This window comes from Mauremys reevesii, linkage group 17 (assembly GCF_016161935.1).
Source record: "Mauremys reevesii isolate NIE-2019 linkage group 17, ASM1616193v1, whole genome shotgun sequence".
Taxonomy (NCBI): domain Eukaryota; kingdom Metazoa; phylum Chordata; order Testudines; family Geoemydidae; genus Mauremys; species Mauremys reevesii.
In genome coordinates this window covers 3,690,914-3,706,479 of record NC_052639.1, presented here as the reverse complement: position 1 = coordinate 3,706,479, position 15,566 = coordinate 3,690,914, and the positions used below count along the sequence as shown (strand labels likewise).

Here is a 15,566-nt window from a genome sequence, read left to right as displayed (position 1 = left end):
CAGGATCTCAAAGCACTGTACAAAATGGGCGGGGGGGGGGCGCTTGGGGATCTGGGCTCAGTTCCCAGCTCTGTCACTTGTGTGACTGGGCCAGTCGGGGAGACCAGTGTTTTCACCTGCCCCCAACGTCCTGAGCATCTCTGGCCATCCAGCCCTTAGTTCAGCTGAGCTCTCTGGAGACCTGGCCTGACTGTGACTGCTGGGCACTCTGGTACCTGGCCTTAACTTACCCGGGCCTCAGTTTCCCCGTGGGTATAAGGGTCCCTGAGTCTGTCCTGTCTGCCCAGCCTGTGAGCTCCCTGGGCAGGCTCTGTCTTGCACCGTGTGTCTGGGCAGTGCCTGGCCTGGCCGGGTTCTGAGCTTGGGGCCACCAGGTGAGACTTGCACAAAGGTCACACGGCAAATTGGCAGTAGAGTTGGGAACAGAACTCGGGAGCGCAGCTTTTCAGTCCCATCCATGCTGTGCCCACAGGACTACGGTGCCTGGTGAACGTGGCAGGGTCGGTGCAGTGGCTGCTGCTGCAGGGAGATGTCTTCATGCTTCATATTCCCCCGCTCCCTCCCGCCCTTGTGTGATCGCTAGAACATGGAGGAGCTTTAAGCACCAGCCTGTGACAAGCATCCTACCCTCTGGAAATATAAATATCTGCCTACTGATTACCTGTGCACTGCCGCCGATTGCAGCCGAGAAGAAAGCCTCATTAAGAGAGTCCTGAGATAGAAACCGATTCTCGCCAAGTAGCAGGCGCTGCCCTCCCGCCTCGCTGTCAGCCCCCCCCGGCGCTTGGGAGTGGAAATGGGGAAAGGAGGGTGTCCCAGAGCAGGGTTCCCTCCCCGGCATTGTCTCCGCCGTCAGGCCTCCGGCACACCAGTGGCAAGTCCAGCCCTTTCTCTGCGCTGCGCTACACCAGGCCTGGCTGCCCCACAACGAAGGGCTTTTACCTACGTGCAGAGCAAGCGTGGGAAAGCGCCTACCCCCCTCTGCACTGCAAAATTACATCGTCCTCACTTACGCCAGCACACAGCCCCCACCGTCGTTACGTGGCTTCGGCATGTCGGCGGCGCCCCTCCTCCCCAGGGGGCACGTGTCTCGCTTGTGCGGTCAGTGGGGGATTGTGGGATGGCTCCTGAAAGCCAGGAACAGGCGACATGAGCAAGGCAGTGTCTCCACTGACACTGCATCCGCCTAACTCCGCTGACCTTGACCCTTCACCGCTCGGGGAGGGGGGTTATGGAGTCGGTGTAGCCGGGCAGGGAGCTCGGGGCGAGTGAAATGTTCCTGCAGACACTGAGGGCAGGTCTACGCTGCAACCGTGCATTGGCGCAGCTGGGGAAGGCGCTCCACGCCGACGGGAGAGGGAGAGGGAGAGGGAGAGGGCTCTCCTGGCGGCTTCGTAACGCCACCTGCGCGAGAGGCGGTGGCCATGGCGGCGGGAGATGCTCTAACTCCAGGTCTCCTGTTGACGTAGCGCTGTCTCCACGGGGGGTGAGGTCAGTGTAATCACATTGCTTGGGGGGGGGCGGGATTTTTCACCCCCTGAGCAACACAGTTATACCGACGTAAGTGTGTAGCGGAGCCCTGGCCTTACCTAGTTAGGGTGACAAGCTGCCTTGCGTCGACCTAACTCTGTAGTGTAGACCAGGCCTGAGGGCCTTCTCCGGCCCTTCCCTTTCCTGCTCCTCTTTCAACTGGCCTCAGCTCCTGAGCTGAATCACCCGGTTTCCTGGTTAACCAGCCTGTCTTTAGCCCCTCATCCGCCCAGAGAGGCCTGCGTAGGGACAGTCGCCAAGGCTCAGAGTGGGGAGAGAACCGGCGACTCGCCCCATCGCAGAGGGGTTATTAGGGTTTGACTGTGCTGCAGCAGCGCCCAGGGCGTGTCGCGGGGCAGGGCCCTGTCGCGCTAGGTGCTGTACAAATACAGAGCTCCCGGTCGAAGTGTGTGGGGGGGGAGGGGTTCGTGTAGCTAGGGCCGTTCTGGCCTGGGAGTTAGAAGAGGGGTGGGTAAGGACACAGTGGGCCGTGCAAGAACAAGATGGGGGGCTTTGTTCGCATGGCCCCTGCTCGGGATAGCTCATTTCCATGAGCAAAGAGTAGGTGACTGCTGTGCAGGCAAACATGGCAGCAGTTCGTCTGCTGAGTCCCCCCCCCCTCCCCCCAGAGTAAACAGCCGCCGTCCGTCCATCCGTCCGTCCGTCCATCCGGGTGCCCTTTGCCCCAGCCAGCCGGTAGGCACAGAAGTGAGCGCAGTGTCCGGCCGCTCTGGGACACTCTGCACAGAGCTCCCCACAAAAATGGCGGCCCCTCGCCACTGGCAGCTGCGGCTGTCGCGATTTAAAGGGACAGTGCAAGGAGAACAAAAGCATCCTGGTTACGCAGCTGCGTGCGCCGCAGTGCGGGGTCAGCAGCGGCCTGCTCGTGTCCTGGGACGTCGGTGCCTGAGCGAGAGGGTTTGCTGTGCCCAGTGCTACGGCTAATGGAACAGAGCCCGAGGGAGGGCGTGCAACGCACACTCGCGAGTACAAGGGAAAGGAGGTGCAGGCAGCAGTGGTGTGCTGGGCCGGGCTGGGCCGGGTGAGCTCCCCGCCCGGCTCAGACAGCAGAGGGGGGGAAAGGCAGGAGCTGGGGAATTGAGGTGCTGGGAGATTAAAGGGCAGCAGCCTCTCCAGAGCCCAGCTCCCATCCAGGCCCCTAACTAAGGGCTGGGTTTTCAGAAAATCAGCGCCTGGGGGGCCCGCTAGCTATGCAACAGAGGCACCCCCTGCATCCCCGCCCTGCTGCAAAGAGCAATCGGTGCCTTTCTGGGGGAGTCAGGACAGCTCCATGTGCTCTGAGCCACTGGCCATCTGGGCTTGGGGGGATTCCCAGGCACTGCCGGAGACACCCTGGACAGCTGGCCTGGGGCCGGGACAATGAGGATCCCCAGGGCCCAGCCCGTGAGGGGAGAACCGCTTGGGAGCTGCCAGGTGATGCTGGGAAGGGAGCGTTAGCGAGCCCTGCTCAGGGGCTGCCAGAACCCCAGCAGGTACCACAGCCCCATCCTCAGGCAGGCCCCAGGGCCAGGGCGCTGCAGCAGGTACGTTATGGGGCCGTGAGGCAGCCGCTGCTGCAGAGCCCGCTCTGAAGTCCCTGTCAAGCAGAAAGGGGCCAGGGCTGGGCTGTGAGTCTCCACTGAAGCTGCTGGCCACAGCCTGCCCCTGCAGTTCGCTCTGGCTCTGGCTACCAGCCTGTGCTGCCTTGTGGCCCTCAGATACTCGGGACTGGCTGGAGAATGGATGGCCGATGATGCTACAGAAACCAGACTCTGTTATTGACCTGTACTGCCCTGGAGACCTCGCCGGAGCCGGGGGAGGCAGCGAAGTGGGGGCAGGGCCTGACGCCTGCTCTACACTACGAAGTTAGGTCAAGGGACGTCGCCTTGCGGTGATCGATTGGTGCGTCTCCAGCTGCCCTGCTACAGCAACGCAGTAAAACCACCTCCCTGAATGGCACGGGGCCACCACCGACCTACTGAGGTCTGCACAGGCCAAGTGCAGCACTGCGCGACCTGTGTCAACCCCAACAGTCCTCCGGCAGGCGTCACGATGCGCCGTTCTCTGCAGCAGTGACCGCTCTGCTCACACCTGTAAACTGCACTGCCTGGGGGCACAAAGCCTGGAAGCCACCCCCCTTACAGCCCCCTGCGGGTGTTTGAAATGCCTTTTCCTGATTGCCCAGCTTGGCAAGGACACCGAGCGGCTCCCCCTTGCTGTGTGCAACTGCCCAGCCGACCCTGCCGGCTCCATGCACTAGCTGTGCTCTGGCCTGGAGTACCCAGGAGATATTGGATCTCCAGGGCCGACCAGCCGCAGAAACCTGGCCATCTCCGAGCAGAGCGCAGGGGGGATGCAGGCGAAGGGCTACGACAGGGAGCAGCAGCAAGGCTGCGGGAAGGCCAAGGAGCTGCGGCAGATGTACCAGAAGGCCAGGGAGGCCAACAGGCAATCCAGTGCCAAGCTGCAGACCTGCCACTTTTACAACCTGCGGCCTGCCATCCTCGGCGCAGACCTCCCCACCTCCCCGCAGCCCGAGCCCGAGACCCCTGCTGTGAACAGTGAGGCAGAGGAGGAAGGAAAGGAGTCGGGGAGATGCGGTAGAGGACTCCATGCTAGGGCCCGTTTGAGATTCTGCCACAGGCCAGCCAGTCCTGCCGGCTGAGCGTGGAGCCGGCTGATGAAGGAGATGGGAACTCGGGGAAGGTTGTGCTGCATTTTCCTTACAGTGTTTCAATATAAAGATGGCACCTGGCCCATCCCCACGTGAGCAAGACACCGGCATTGACTTTCCCGTGTTTTAGCTGCTAGAAGCACAACAAGAGAGTTGGCATCTGGGTAGAGTTGGCATCTGCTTTACATTCCCCTGGAGGTTAGGCAGGCAGGGAGTGAGGAGCGCTTTGTGGATGTGCCTCGGGACGTCCCTTTTATCCGGAGGGCTTAGGGACGCCAGCAGCAGCTGTGCTCTGTGCCTTCGGCGCCCTCGGGAGCGAGGTATCGGTTCAAATCATCACTGCCTGGAAAATGGAGCCCGGCCTCGGTGCAGGTGCCCTGTGTTGGATAGAGAACAACCTTTCACAGCTTCTTGCAACAGAAAATCCTTCACCCCTGCAGGCCGTGCTCACGGGGCTGGGGCTGGAGAGCGGGGCTGGGCCGAGGCGCTCCACTGCGGCCGTGCCAATAAGCATTTCTTCCTCAACGCGTTTTTGGGAATAAAGGAAGGGAGTCTGGAATCTTCTCTTCCCCTTTCCGCTGGGACTGTCAATCCCACAGAAGAGGAGGAGATCCTGCAGCCAGTGCTGCATCGGACTGTTAACAAAGGGCCGGGAGGGGCCACATGACCGACAGCGTGGAGAGAGAGAGGACAGGAGAAGGCCCAGGAGTCCCAGCAGGACACGAGGGAGATGCACAAGGACATAATGGGGCTTCTCAGGCAGCAAACCCAAATGCTATAGATCCTGGTTGGCCTACAGGTCCAAAACTCCAGGACTCTCCACCCTTTGCAGTCCTTGTAGAACTCACAGGTCACTGCTCCCTACACCCCCAAACATACCATGGGGCATCACGGGAGACGTTAGTCCCCCTACCACCCCATGCCAAGGGACAGCAAGGAAAACCACAGCTTCATAGAGACCGACCTTTGGGAACCATGGCTGGTGTATATGTAACCACAATGGACTACATTTGGGCACTGAAATGGGCATAGCTGTTTGCTTTCTTCTAATTTTAAATGATCACCCCATGAATTATGTTAAAATTGTTCATGACATTGCCGGTGGGGGGTTTTCCGCATTGATTTTCTGCACTGTTTTTTCCCATGCAATAAAATTCTATTTTTTGGGGAATCAAATTATCTTTATTAGTTCACAACAAATATTGCAGAATGGATAGCAGCAGTCAAAGCAAATGGAACACCGAGCACCACAGAATTCATAGCTTCAGGTGAACACCCAGCCATATTTATAAATGTACAACAAGCACCACAGAATTCAGAGTTTAAGGAAAACACACGTCGTAGTTATAAATGCACAGCGCACGCTACATTGTTCCTAGCAGCTGCAGGCCAGTGAGTGCTCCGGCGCAGAACACTGCTGGGGCGGACCGTTAAAAGTGCTCTTTCAAAGCCTCCCTCAACCACACAGCTCCATGCTGGGCTCTAGTACTGGCCCTGGTATCTGGCTGGTCAAAGGCAGCAGACAGCCGCTCCCCCTGCGGTCTGGCAGCAGCTTTTCCCCCTTTACCTTACAGTTATTATGCAGGACTCAAGAGGCAGCTGTAACATTGGAATCTCTTCCTTACTGAAATCCAATCTAGTGAGTAAACACCGCCAGCGTCCCTTCAGTCTACGAAAGGCACATTCAACTGTCATTCTGCACCTGCTGAGCTGGCAGCTGAGTCTTTCCTTGCTGCTGTCAAGGTGGCCGGTGTAGGGCTTGGTGAACCAGGGGAGCAATGGGTGGGCTGGGTTCCCTAGGATCACTCTTGGCATTTCAGTATCGCCTGTGGCAATCCACCAGTCAGCAAAGAAAGTCCCTGCTTGCAGCTTCCTAAACACTCCTCTGTCCTTAAAGATGCAAGCGTCATGCACCTTCCCTGACCAGCCAACACTGATGGCAGGGGAGCGTCCTGGGTGACCCCCCAGTGCTTGCATAACCATAGAAAAGTCGCCCTTTCTGTTGATGTGCTCTGTGGCAAGGTGAACTAGTACCAAAGTAGGCTGTGCGTGTCATCTATCGCTCCCCCCCACACACAGTTCAGGAGCCCCATTGCTGCAAATCCATCCACTATGTCCTACACAGTGCGCAGCGTCACAGTGCTGTGTAGCAAGAGACAGTTAACAGCCCTGCACCCTTGCATGACAACGGCCCCACAGTGGATTTTCTAGCTCCAAAATGATTTCCCACTGACTGGTAGCAATCCGGCATTGCAAGCTTCCAGAATGTGATCGCCTCTCACTTCCCCACTGTCAATGCCGTGCTCCTCTTGACCTGCTGCTCACAAACACGGAAGAATCAGTAGGGGAAGTAGAAGTGGGTGGCAACCTGGGCAGCAGTGACCATGAGATGGTCGAGTTCAGGATCCTGACACAAGGAAGAAAGGAGAGCAGCAGAATACGGACCCTGGACTTCAGAAAAGCAGACTTTGACTCCCTCAGGGAACCGATGGGCAGGATCCCCTGGGAGGCTAATCTGAGGGGCAAAGGAGTCCAGGAGCTGGCTGTATTTTAAAGAATCCTTATTGAGGGCACAGGAACAAACCGTCGCGATGTGTAGAAAGAAAAGTAAATATGGCAGGTGACCAGCTTGGCTTAACAGAGAAATCTCCAGTGAGCTTAAACACAAAAAGGAAGCTTACAAGAAATGGACACTCAGACAGAAGACTAGGGAGGAGTATAAAAATATGGCTCGAGCATGCAGGGGTGTAATCGGGAAGGCCAAGGCACAACTGGAGTTGCAGCTAGCAAGGGATGTGATGGGTAACAAGAAGGGTTTCTACAGGTATGTTAGCAACAAGAAGAAGGTCAGGGAAAGTGTGGGCCCCTTACTGAATGGGGGAGGCAACCTAGTGACAGAGGATGTGGAAAAAGCTGAAGTACTCAATGCTTTTTTTGCCTTGGTCTTCACAGACAAGGTCAGCTCCCAGACTGCTGCACTGGGCAGCACAGTATGGGGAGGAGATGAGCAGCCCTCAGTGGTGAAGGAACAGGTTAAGGACTATATAGAAAAGCTGGACATGCACAAGTCCATGGGGACGGTTGCGCTGCATCTGAGGGTGCTGAGGGAGTTGGCGGATGTGATTGCAGAGCCATTGGCCATTATCTTTGAAAACTCGTGGCGATCGGGGGAGTAATGTAGTGCCCATCTTTAAAAAAGGGAAAAAGGAGAATCTGGGGAACTACAGACCAGTCAGCCTCACCTCAGTCCCTGGAAAAATCCTGGAGCGGGTCCTCAAGGAATCCATTTTGAAGCACTTGGAGCAAAGGAAGGTGATCAGGAATCCAGGAATGTGGCCTTTCACATCAGAAAGCTCTGCAGCCACTGCTCAGCGTCCCACACCCGCATTACGCTGCAATAAAATTGCAGAATTTTAAAATATGGTGTGTAGAAGTGTAGGGTTTGGGAGCAGGATGTTGAGGGGTTTGGAGCAGGATGTTGAGGGGTTTGGGAGCAGGATGGATGTTGAGGGGTTTGGGAGCAGGATGGATGTTGAGGGGTCCCGCCCTGGTGACACTGCACCTCGAAGGGCGGATGCGCCAAGGCACCGGGTGCTGACCTGGTCTGCTGCTCCCTCCCTGGCTGCCCTTCCAGGTTCTGCTGCAGAGGTTGGAGGGTCAGAACAGCAGCAAGGACGGTGCAGCTTGTCTCCTCGGCTCGGGCGCTGCACCTGGCCTGCTGGCTCCCAATGTGATCCCCCAAAACAGGAACTGGGCTAGAAACAGTAGGGGCCCAATCCTGTCATGAGCGCCACGCACAGCGCCGCGGGCTTGGCACCATATGGCTGCCTGGGGGGCGCTCAGTGCCAGGTGGGGGCCTGGGACAGGGCAGGGAGCAGCAGCTGAAGGGTGGATTTCAAACTGGCGGCTGCTCCTGGAGCTGTGACACATGCAGCCCCCTTTCCCTCTCCCTGCCCCCCAAAGGGCCGGGCCAGGCCAGGCCGCATTTGTTCCCAGGCAGCCAGGCAGGCTGAAATCCGGCAGCCCGGCCCCTGCATTGTGCTGTGTGGCAGACAAGAAATACCACGGCAGCTTCATTCCCATGGCAAACAGCTGGGTCCCCTGTGAGCACTCGAGCTGAGGAGCCAGGCCAGGCAGCAGCCTCCGTGCTGTTCGCTCAGGCGTTGGGTTCAGTGGATTTGACACCAGCCCCCAGTTTCGTTCCCCGCTTGGAGTGACAGCATGGAACTGCCTGGTGAGCCAGCCCGGGAGGGGGAGGGATTGTCTGTTGTTGGCCCAACTGCGCTGGGGAGACAGACACGCGTTGGAGCCCCAGAGAAGGAGAACGGAGAGTCTGTAGCGCGAACGCTTCTCTCTCTCTCTGTAACTGGGTGCAGGATCCCCCGGCGGCGCCTCGGGAATTAGCTCTTCCAGCCTCCGGAGCGGCCGGGTGTCCCGCTGCCGCTGGCCCCTGTGTCCCTCCTGGACCCCGGTGCCCTTTAATCTGGGTGCTGCCCCCTGGCAACACCCCCACACTCTGCCTCTGGGTCACCCCACCCCTCTAATCCCCACCTTGCCTCAGTCTGGGCTCCTGCCAGTCGTCACCCAGCCCCCGCTCCCTGGGGCAGACTGCGGGGTAAAAGCCACTCATCACAGGCAACGGGGCTCGGATCTGCTGCCTCCCGGTACCTCTGTGGGCCTAGGACCAGCCTGGAGCTCCCCTGCTCCCCCGGCTCCCCCAGCCCTGCTGCACTCCGGTTCCCTTTAGGGCTCAGCTCCATCTCCCTCCTCAGCTACAGGGAAACTCTGCCAGCGCCTGGCTCACTGGCCTTTTATAGGGTCAGCTGTGGCCTGACTGGGGCATAGCCCAGCAGCGGCTGCTTCCCCAATCAGCCTAGTAGCTGCTTTCCCGGCCGCAGCCCTCCCCAGGTGATCACCCCGGCCCCGCTACACTCACCAGCAGCAGCTGGTCCAGTAACGGACATTACCTCTCCCACCTGGTGTCTCTGCCGTCCTGGGGCCCACACAGCTACAACTACCATGCAAACATCTGCCTCCCGGCCATTCTCGGGGGCAGCTGGGGGCTTTGGCAGAGGGGTAGGCGGCAGGTAGATGTGTGGGAAGCTGCTAGGGATTGTGGGTAAGCACATTACCTGGCTCTTTCTGTCCCAGTGCTCAGCAGCAGTGAGAGAGTTAACATTGCAGTGGTTAAATCATCGCTAGGTTTCAGAGCTAACGTCCCATGGGGATAAATGGGGTTGTTCACACCTCCCCGAGCTATTGTTTCAGGCTGTCTGCAGACTCTGGCAGTGTCACTGCCTCACTTACACTCAGCTCACTCGCTCCTTTGCAACCATAAGGCTGGGGCCGGATCTCTGCGAGAAAAGCTCAGCTCCTGGAGCACGGTTCTGCTGCAAGAGGACTGGCGTGCTTGGAGCGCTGTTAGGAACCACAAGGCTCCATCCAAACCCTTTTTACCAGAGAAACGAAACAGACGAGGAATTTCCAGGCCAGACTGGCTCTGCCAGTCACATGGCAGCAGCACATCTGGTGTGGCAGGCACCAGCCGGGCAGAGACCCTCCGCACAGAGTCAGCACAATTCAGCCTTAACTCTGAATTTCCTGGACCCGCTGTGTCCACTGACCACTTCACTGCTACCGTTCTCCGTTTTCATTGTTCTTTATAAAGCGCAGGATGAGGTGCTGAAATGCCTCCCAAGGCACAGCACAAACTCCGGTGAAATTACACCGATTTACACCAGCTGTGGATCCGGCTCAGGTGTGGGACCCGAGTCCTCACTGCGTTTCTCCAGTTACTGCCGGTGTTCCTCTTTGAAATCAGTGGTGACCCAGGCCCTTTATCTAGAGGAGACCAGGGGGGCGGAGCCTCATATGGCACAAATTGGCGTAGCCCCGTTGACGTCGATGGAGTGATGCCAGTTACCCAGTGGAGACTCAGTCGCTTCTCAGATGCAGCCGTCCAGGTTCACGGGTGCGCTCCGGTAATGCAAAGCCGCCACAAGGCAGTTTCAGTGGTCGCTGGCTTTGATGGAGTTACACCGATTTACCCCAGCCGAAGAGCTGGCCAGGGCTCGGAGCTTCCTGGTTGTGCCCAGGGTGTTTTCCAGGGAACCGGCCTCGCCTGTGCTCAGTCACAAACACAGACCCAGACCCAGAGCCCAGCACCCAGGACTGGGGCAGATTTTCACAGGGGTGTGTGCTGGGCTCTGAGCTCGGCAATCTGGCCTGTCCAGTCTGATGTTAACAGGTGTGATATGAATTTTACTCAGCTCAGCACTTCCGAAATCCATCCGACGGCTGCGGCCGACTATGTACCAACGAACCCCTGTCTGTGCAGTGTTACATTAGCAAACAGCTTTCGCCCTAAGGGCTCTGCACCGTACATGAGATTCCAAGACAGATCATCTCACCCAGCTCTTGGGTGGCACCCAGCAGCTGTTTAACCTCACACAGCAACACAACAAAAGAGCCGATGCCCTGAGGAGATGGTAGGGGGATGGGCAGGTGATAATTACCCCAAACTCTTGCACACAGGATACATGCCTTGTTAAGGGCAAGCCGCCCCAAGGAACTGATGCCACGTGTGCGCGGAGGGGTCCCTATTGTTACCAGTATCACAGGAAGCCAGGCAGTCACTGGGACTTGTGCTCCCAGCTCATTCAGGCACTGCTGGAAATCCATCCTAACCAGACAAAACCCACAGGCAGGCCAAGAAACAGAGGGGCAGGTGCCTGCCCAGGGTCACTAGCAGAACCAGGAATAGAACCCAGGAGTCCTGGCTGCTGGTCCATTCAGTCACACTGCCGCCCTCGAACTGTCCGGTACCTCCCCTCCCAGCCCAGAGAGGCACCGGGCACCTCCTAGCAGTGTTGCCCTGGGTGTCTATCCAAAGCCTGCTCCGCGGTGCTCCTGGTTCCGGTCGGCGCTCAGCCCCAGGCCGCGCAGCTATCGCCAGCTGGGGCAGCCGCCGGTCTGCGCCGTGCGGCGGAGGAAGGGGGTATTTACAGCCTAAAAGCGCCACGTGCTCCCCGTGGCTGGGCTGCCAGCGGAGGAGATAGCGGCAGATCTCTGCACCCTGCTCTGGTCGGTGTATCTGTGGCCCAGCCTCCCCCTGAGCTCCAGGGGTCAAATCCCTGGCCAGGCTGCTGCTTGTGACACGACACCCTGGGGTGGGGCACTGGCAGCAGGGATCAAACCAGGCCCCCCCAGCTCTAGCGCCTACTGCTACAGCCAAAGGCCTTGCCTCTGCTCACTGTGCTGACAACCCGCCCGGAGACCAGAGGCTGCGGGAGGACAGAGCGAGCCGTCACCTCGGCCCTGGCGAGTTTGGTTATTCAGCCTCCCAGTCTTGCCCGGCATCGATCTGCCCTTCTGCAAAACAGGAGCAAACCCTGCGGCCCAGAAGCCTCCCGCCACAACGAATGTGCCAAACGGGGCGATTGCTTTACCGCCAGCGCGCCTGGGCAGGGGGAGCAGAGCTTGCAGCCTCCCGGTGCTCAGGTGAGGAGTTCAGGGCAGGCAGCCCAGGCCTAGACTTCGCTCATTAAAAGCCAGTTTCCTCCCACTGTGCAGCGCTTAGAGTGTGAACGTCAATCTTGGTAAAACACAACTCATTTGCAGCCCCTGCTTAAAATATTTGCAGAGCCCTGAAATATCCCAAGCCTTAGGGAGCGATCATTGTCATCTTTCCCGTCGGAGGAGGGGGGTTCAGCAGGCTGCCGGCCTGCCACACGCACATTCCCAGCTCCGAGTGCAGGGGAGTCACGCTGGATTTACCCCACGCAGCTGAGAGGCGACGCGGGACCTTGGCGTTTTAGAGAAAGCTTCAGTTTTGAATTACCTGATGCCAAATCAGGACACGACACAAAACATTTTGTTGCAATCCCCAGCTTGTGAGATTTCCCCTTAGTTTCCTTTTCCTTTATCACTCTCGGAGCCTACAGCTTTCCAAAGCCTCCTTTGCCCAAATCAGGTTTGCTTTATGCAAATAGAGTCCCCTTGAGATTCCAGTGGCTGCGAACAGTTCTCTTTCAAGCTCTCTTCTCAGTTCACCTGACTCATCTTTCACTCTCCAGTTGCAGAGAAAAAAAGCTCTTTCGTTCTGTTATACAGACTTTCAATAGCGATAAATAAGTCAACATAGGTTATTGTAACAAGAAAAGTATTATTGTCAGTGGAGCTGGAGTTCAGGTTGCCTAACATTTTCCATTCTAAAACCCGGTTTTCAGTGGCTGATAATGTTGCCAAGGGTATGGCTACACTTACGGTTTGCAGCGCTGGTCATCCAGCTGTGTAGGAGCAGCGCTGGTGTGTGGCCACACTCACGGCTACCAGCGCTGGTGTGTGGCCATATTTGCAGCATTAGCAGCGCTCTTGGGAGTGCTGCATTATGGGCAGCTATCCCAGCATTCAAGTGGCTGCAACGTGCTTTTCAAAAGAGGGGGGTGGAGTGGGGTCTAGTGTGACAGGGAGTGGGGGGAGAGAGAGAGTGGATTTTTGGAGCCAACACTGTGTGTTTAGCTTCCTGCCTTGAAAAATCAGAACATTTTTCTGACCCCTTAGTCTTAACTCTTAATTGCAAACAGCCTGCAGCCAACACGACTCCCCGCTGTTTCATTCCCTCCCTGCCTGCCTCTCATTTGATTGTTTACAGCCAGGTACAGATGATCACAGCAAACAGGAGCTCTGTTTGTTTTTTAGATAAGCAGCAACGGCAACGGAGCTCGTTCATAACAAAACAAAGAGAGGCTGCATAACAAAACAAAGAGAGTAATTTATAAAAGCATTCTGGGATACATCCTTATACCCTGGAGGCCAATCACAGCGCTGGTGTGTGGCCACACTTGATGACCAGCGCTGCAGCACCAGCGCTGGAATCCTTATTCCCCATGCTGAGTGAGGTGTACGGCCAGCGCTGCAGCCAGGGAGTTGCAGCACTGGAAGTACCCTGCAGGTGTGGCCACTTACTAATTGCAGCGCTGGTGGAGGCTTTCCAGTGCTGCAACTCACCAGTGTAGCCATACCCTAAGTGTTGTCCCTTGGGGCTGTTATTTCCTATGCTGGGTGTTCGCCTCGGGTTGATTTTTGTTTTGGAAAGTCACAGCTCAAATGGTTCTGCTGTTCCTGAGATCAAAGGGAGAGGGAAGTGCAGTGCTTTGCCCCCATTAAAAATTCTCACAGCTGTTTAACAGACACTCTTGTGCCTCCAGACTTTGGAGCTGGCACTTGAAATTTGGCAGGGGGTGGCTATAGGGTCAGGGAGGTGCCATCAGCCACCCCTGTGAAAATCTGCCCAAATTTGGTCAAATTATAAACCCTCTGAAAATCACCGTTCACACATGCTCAGTAAAGGTTTATCAGAGTTGGGCAGGTAGATTAGCTGAAGATGCCGTTGTACTGCGCATGCTCCAGCCCAGGCTGCAGGCGCTGAGCAGATCTTTTCCTGTAGCTGTGCCTCCTGGCTGCCAGCTTTCATTGTGGTGCTGGGCTCTAGAACTGCGAGCTGGGAGCCTGTCTCACCCCTGCTCTCCCAGCTCCCCCGATGGCTCCCAGGCCCCGAGGAGCAGGACGCTGCCTAAGTGGAAGGCAGGGGAAGCACAGGAGACGGGGAGAGGCTGGGTGGGCTGGAGGGAACGTGCTGGGGGCAGAACGGGCTGGGACCAGTAAAGCATATTCCCCGCCAGAACCTGGAACGGAACCCAGGATTTCTGGATCCCAACAATGCTCTGCTGTCAGCAAATAGCTGTGAAACCCACTCGGAAAGTGGGCAGCCCCCTCCGGGGACTGGTCCCTATAGATGATAACAGCCTGCTGCTTTCACTAATACTCTAGCCTGAGGGGGGCTCCAGGTCCTGACCGGCTAACGAGCCAGACATGGGGTCAATATGATGCCCCATGATGGAATTTCTCATTCTTTCAGTTTCCTTTTTAACAAATAAGCACGTAGCCGCGGGAACTGGGAGTGTGGGGGGTGCTTCAGCACTCCCAGGTTCTGTGCAGGGTCCCAGCCGCAGGCCCCTGGCCCAGGGTCCCGTCCCCGCTGCCGGCCCTGTGCCGGGTTCCCAGCCGCCAGCTCTGCGTTCAGGGGCTCTGCTGACCCACGCCTGGGGCTCTGCACTCACCTCCAGCTGTGGCACCAGCCTCAGCCGCCTTACCCCTGTCCGCATCCCCCAGAGCCACGGCCCTGCTCCCGGCCCCAGGTCTAGGGGTGGTGAGGGGCTTGGACAGGGGCGGCGGGGGGGCAGCTCAGCACCCCCACTCTAAAAACTGTTCCAGCGGCATGAATAAGCAAATACCAACTCAGGAAGTTACAGACGTCCATCCTGTGCTGTGCCTGAGGCGGGGTCCTGTGGAGAAGACAGCAGGTATCCTGTAACTAAAGCCTAGCATGCGGGCTAGGGGGCCATGTTAAGTTAACATGGGAACCTTAATTTGGCCATGTCCTAGCTTTCGAGGGCTGGACTTCGCAATCTGAATAACGTTCTTAGCGTCATGTTTTGTATGTAATGTATCATCCGTATTGCCCTGCTGCCTTCACCCAGCTGCTCGGTTGTGACAGCTACGGTGACGCGCAGGTGCCGCTTTAGAACTGAGCTTCCAAAAACTCTGTAGTCACATGGGGCCAAATCTTCCATGGGGCTGGGGGCCAGGTTTTCAGTGCCCAGCAGCCAGGACTGGGGCCCAGCTCGGATCAGCTCCCATTTTGGCACCTGACTCAGGGTCAGATTTTCCAAAAGTCTGACTCTCGCTCCCGCTGGGTGCAGGTGGCCAAATCTCAGACATGCTCGGCACCCCCACAGTGAGCTCTGTGGAAAATCTGGTGCTGCGCCCACTGGACGGGTGCTGCACCCGCTGGACGGGTGCTGCCAGCAGCCTTGCCAGGCCAGGGAAGCAGCTTTGGAAGCAAGGATGCTCCACAAGGTCTCCCTTCCCCAGGGCACCGTGTAAACAGCTGGGTTTTCACTCCCTGCCCTTTGCCTCACTGTGGGACGGTAGGCATGACAGGAGGGGGCTTGGCCAGCATGTCCTCCTGTGTCCCCGAAGGGGTCCTGCGAGGTGGAGGCAGGGTTCTGCAGAGGCGCTGGTCTGAATGGGTGGATGGGGTGCAGCTGGGTCACAGCAGCCCATGCTAGGCTGGCTCTATACGGACGTGCGGCACCGCCAGTGGGGCTTCCCTGGGGCCCTTCTCGACGAGGTTTGGGAGCATTAACAAACCCACGATACGCACTGAGAGGGGCAAGCTCAGTCCTCTTCATTTTACAGAGACGGCAAAGCTGCCGCGAGTGGAAGCAACTTTCCCAAGGTTACTCGGCGTGGCAGGGACGGAGCTCGGAATGGAACCCAGGCGTCCTAGCTCCTGGGG

The 15,566-nt window shown here is 57.6% G+C and overlaps 1 protein-coding gene across 1 annotated transcript in view; it reads left to right on the top strand.

Annotated features, from left to right (window-relative positions):
* C1QL1 (complement C1q like 1) overlaps positions 1 to 15,566 on the top strand; it is a 64,795-nt gene that overhangs the window by 20,635 nt on the left and 28,594 nt on the right. The gene's annotated exons all lie outside the window — the stretch shown is intronic.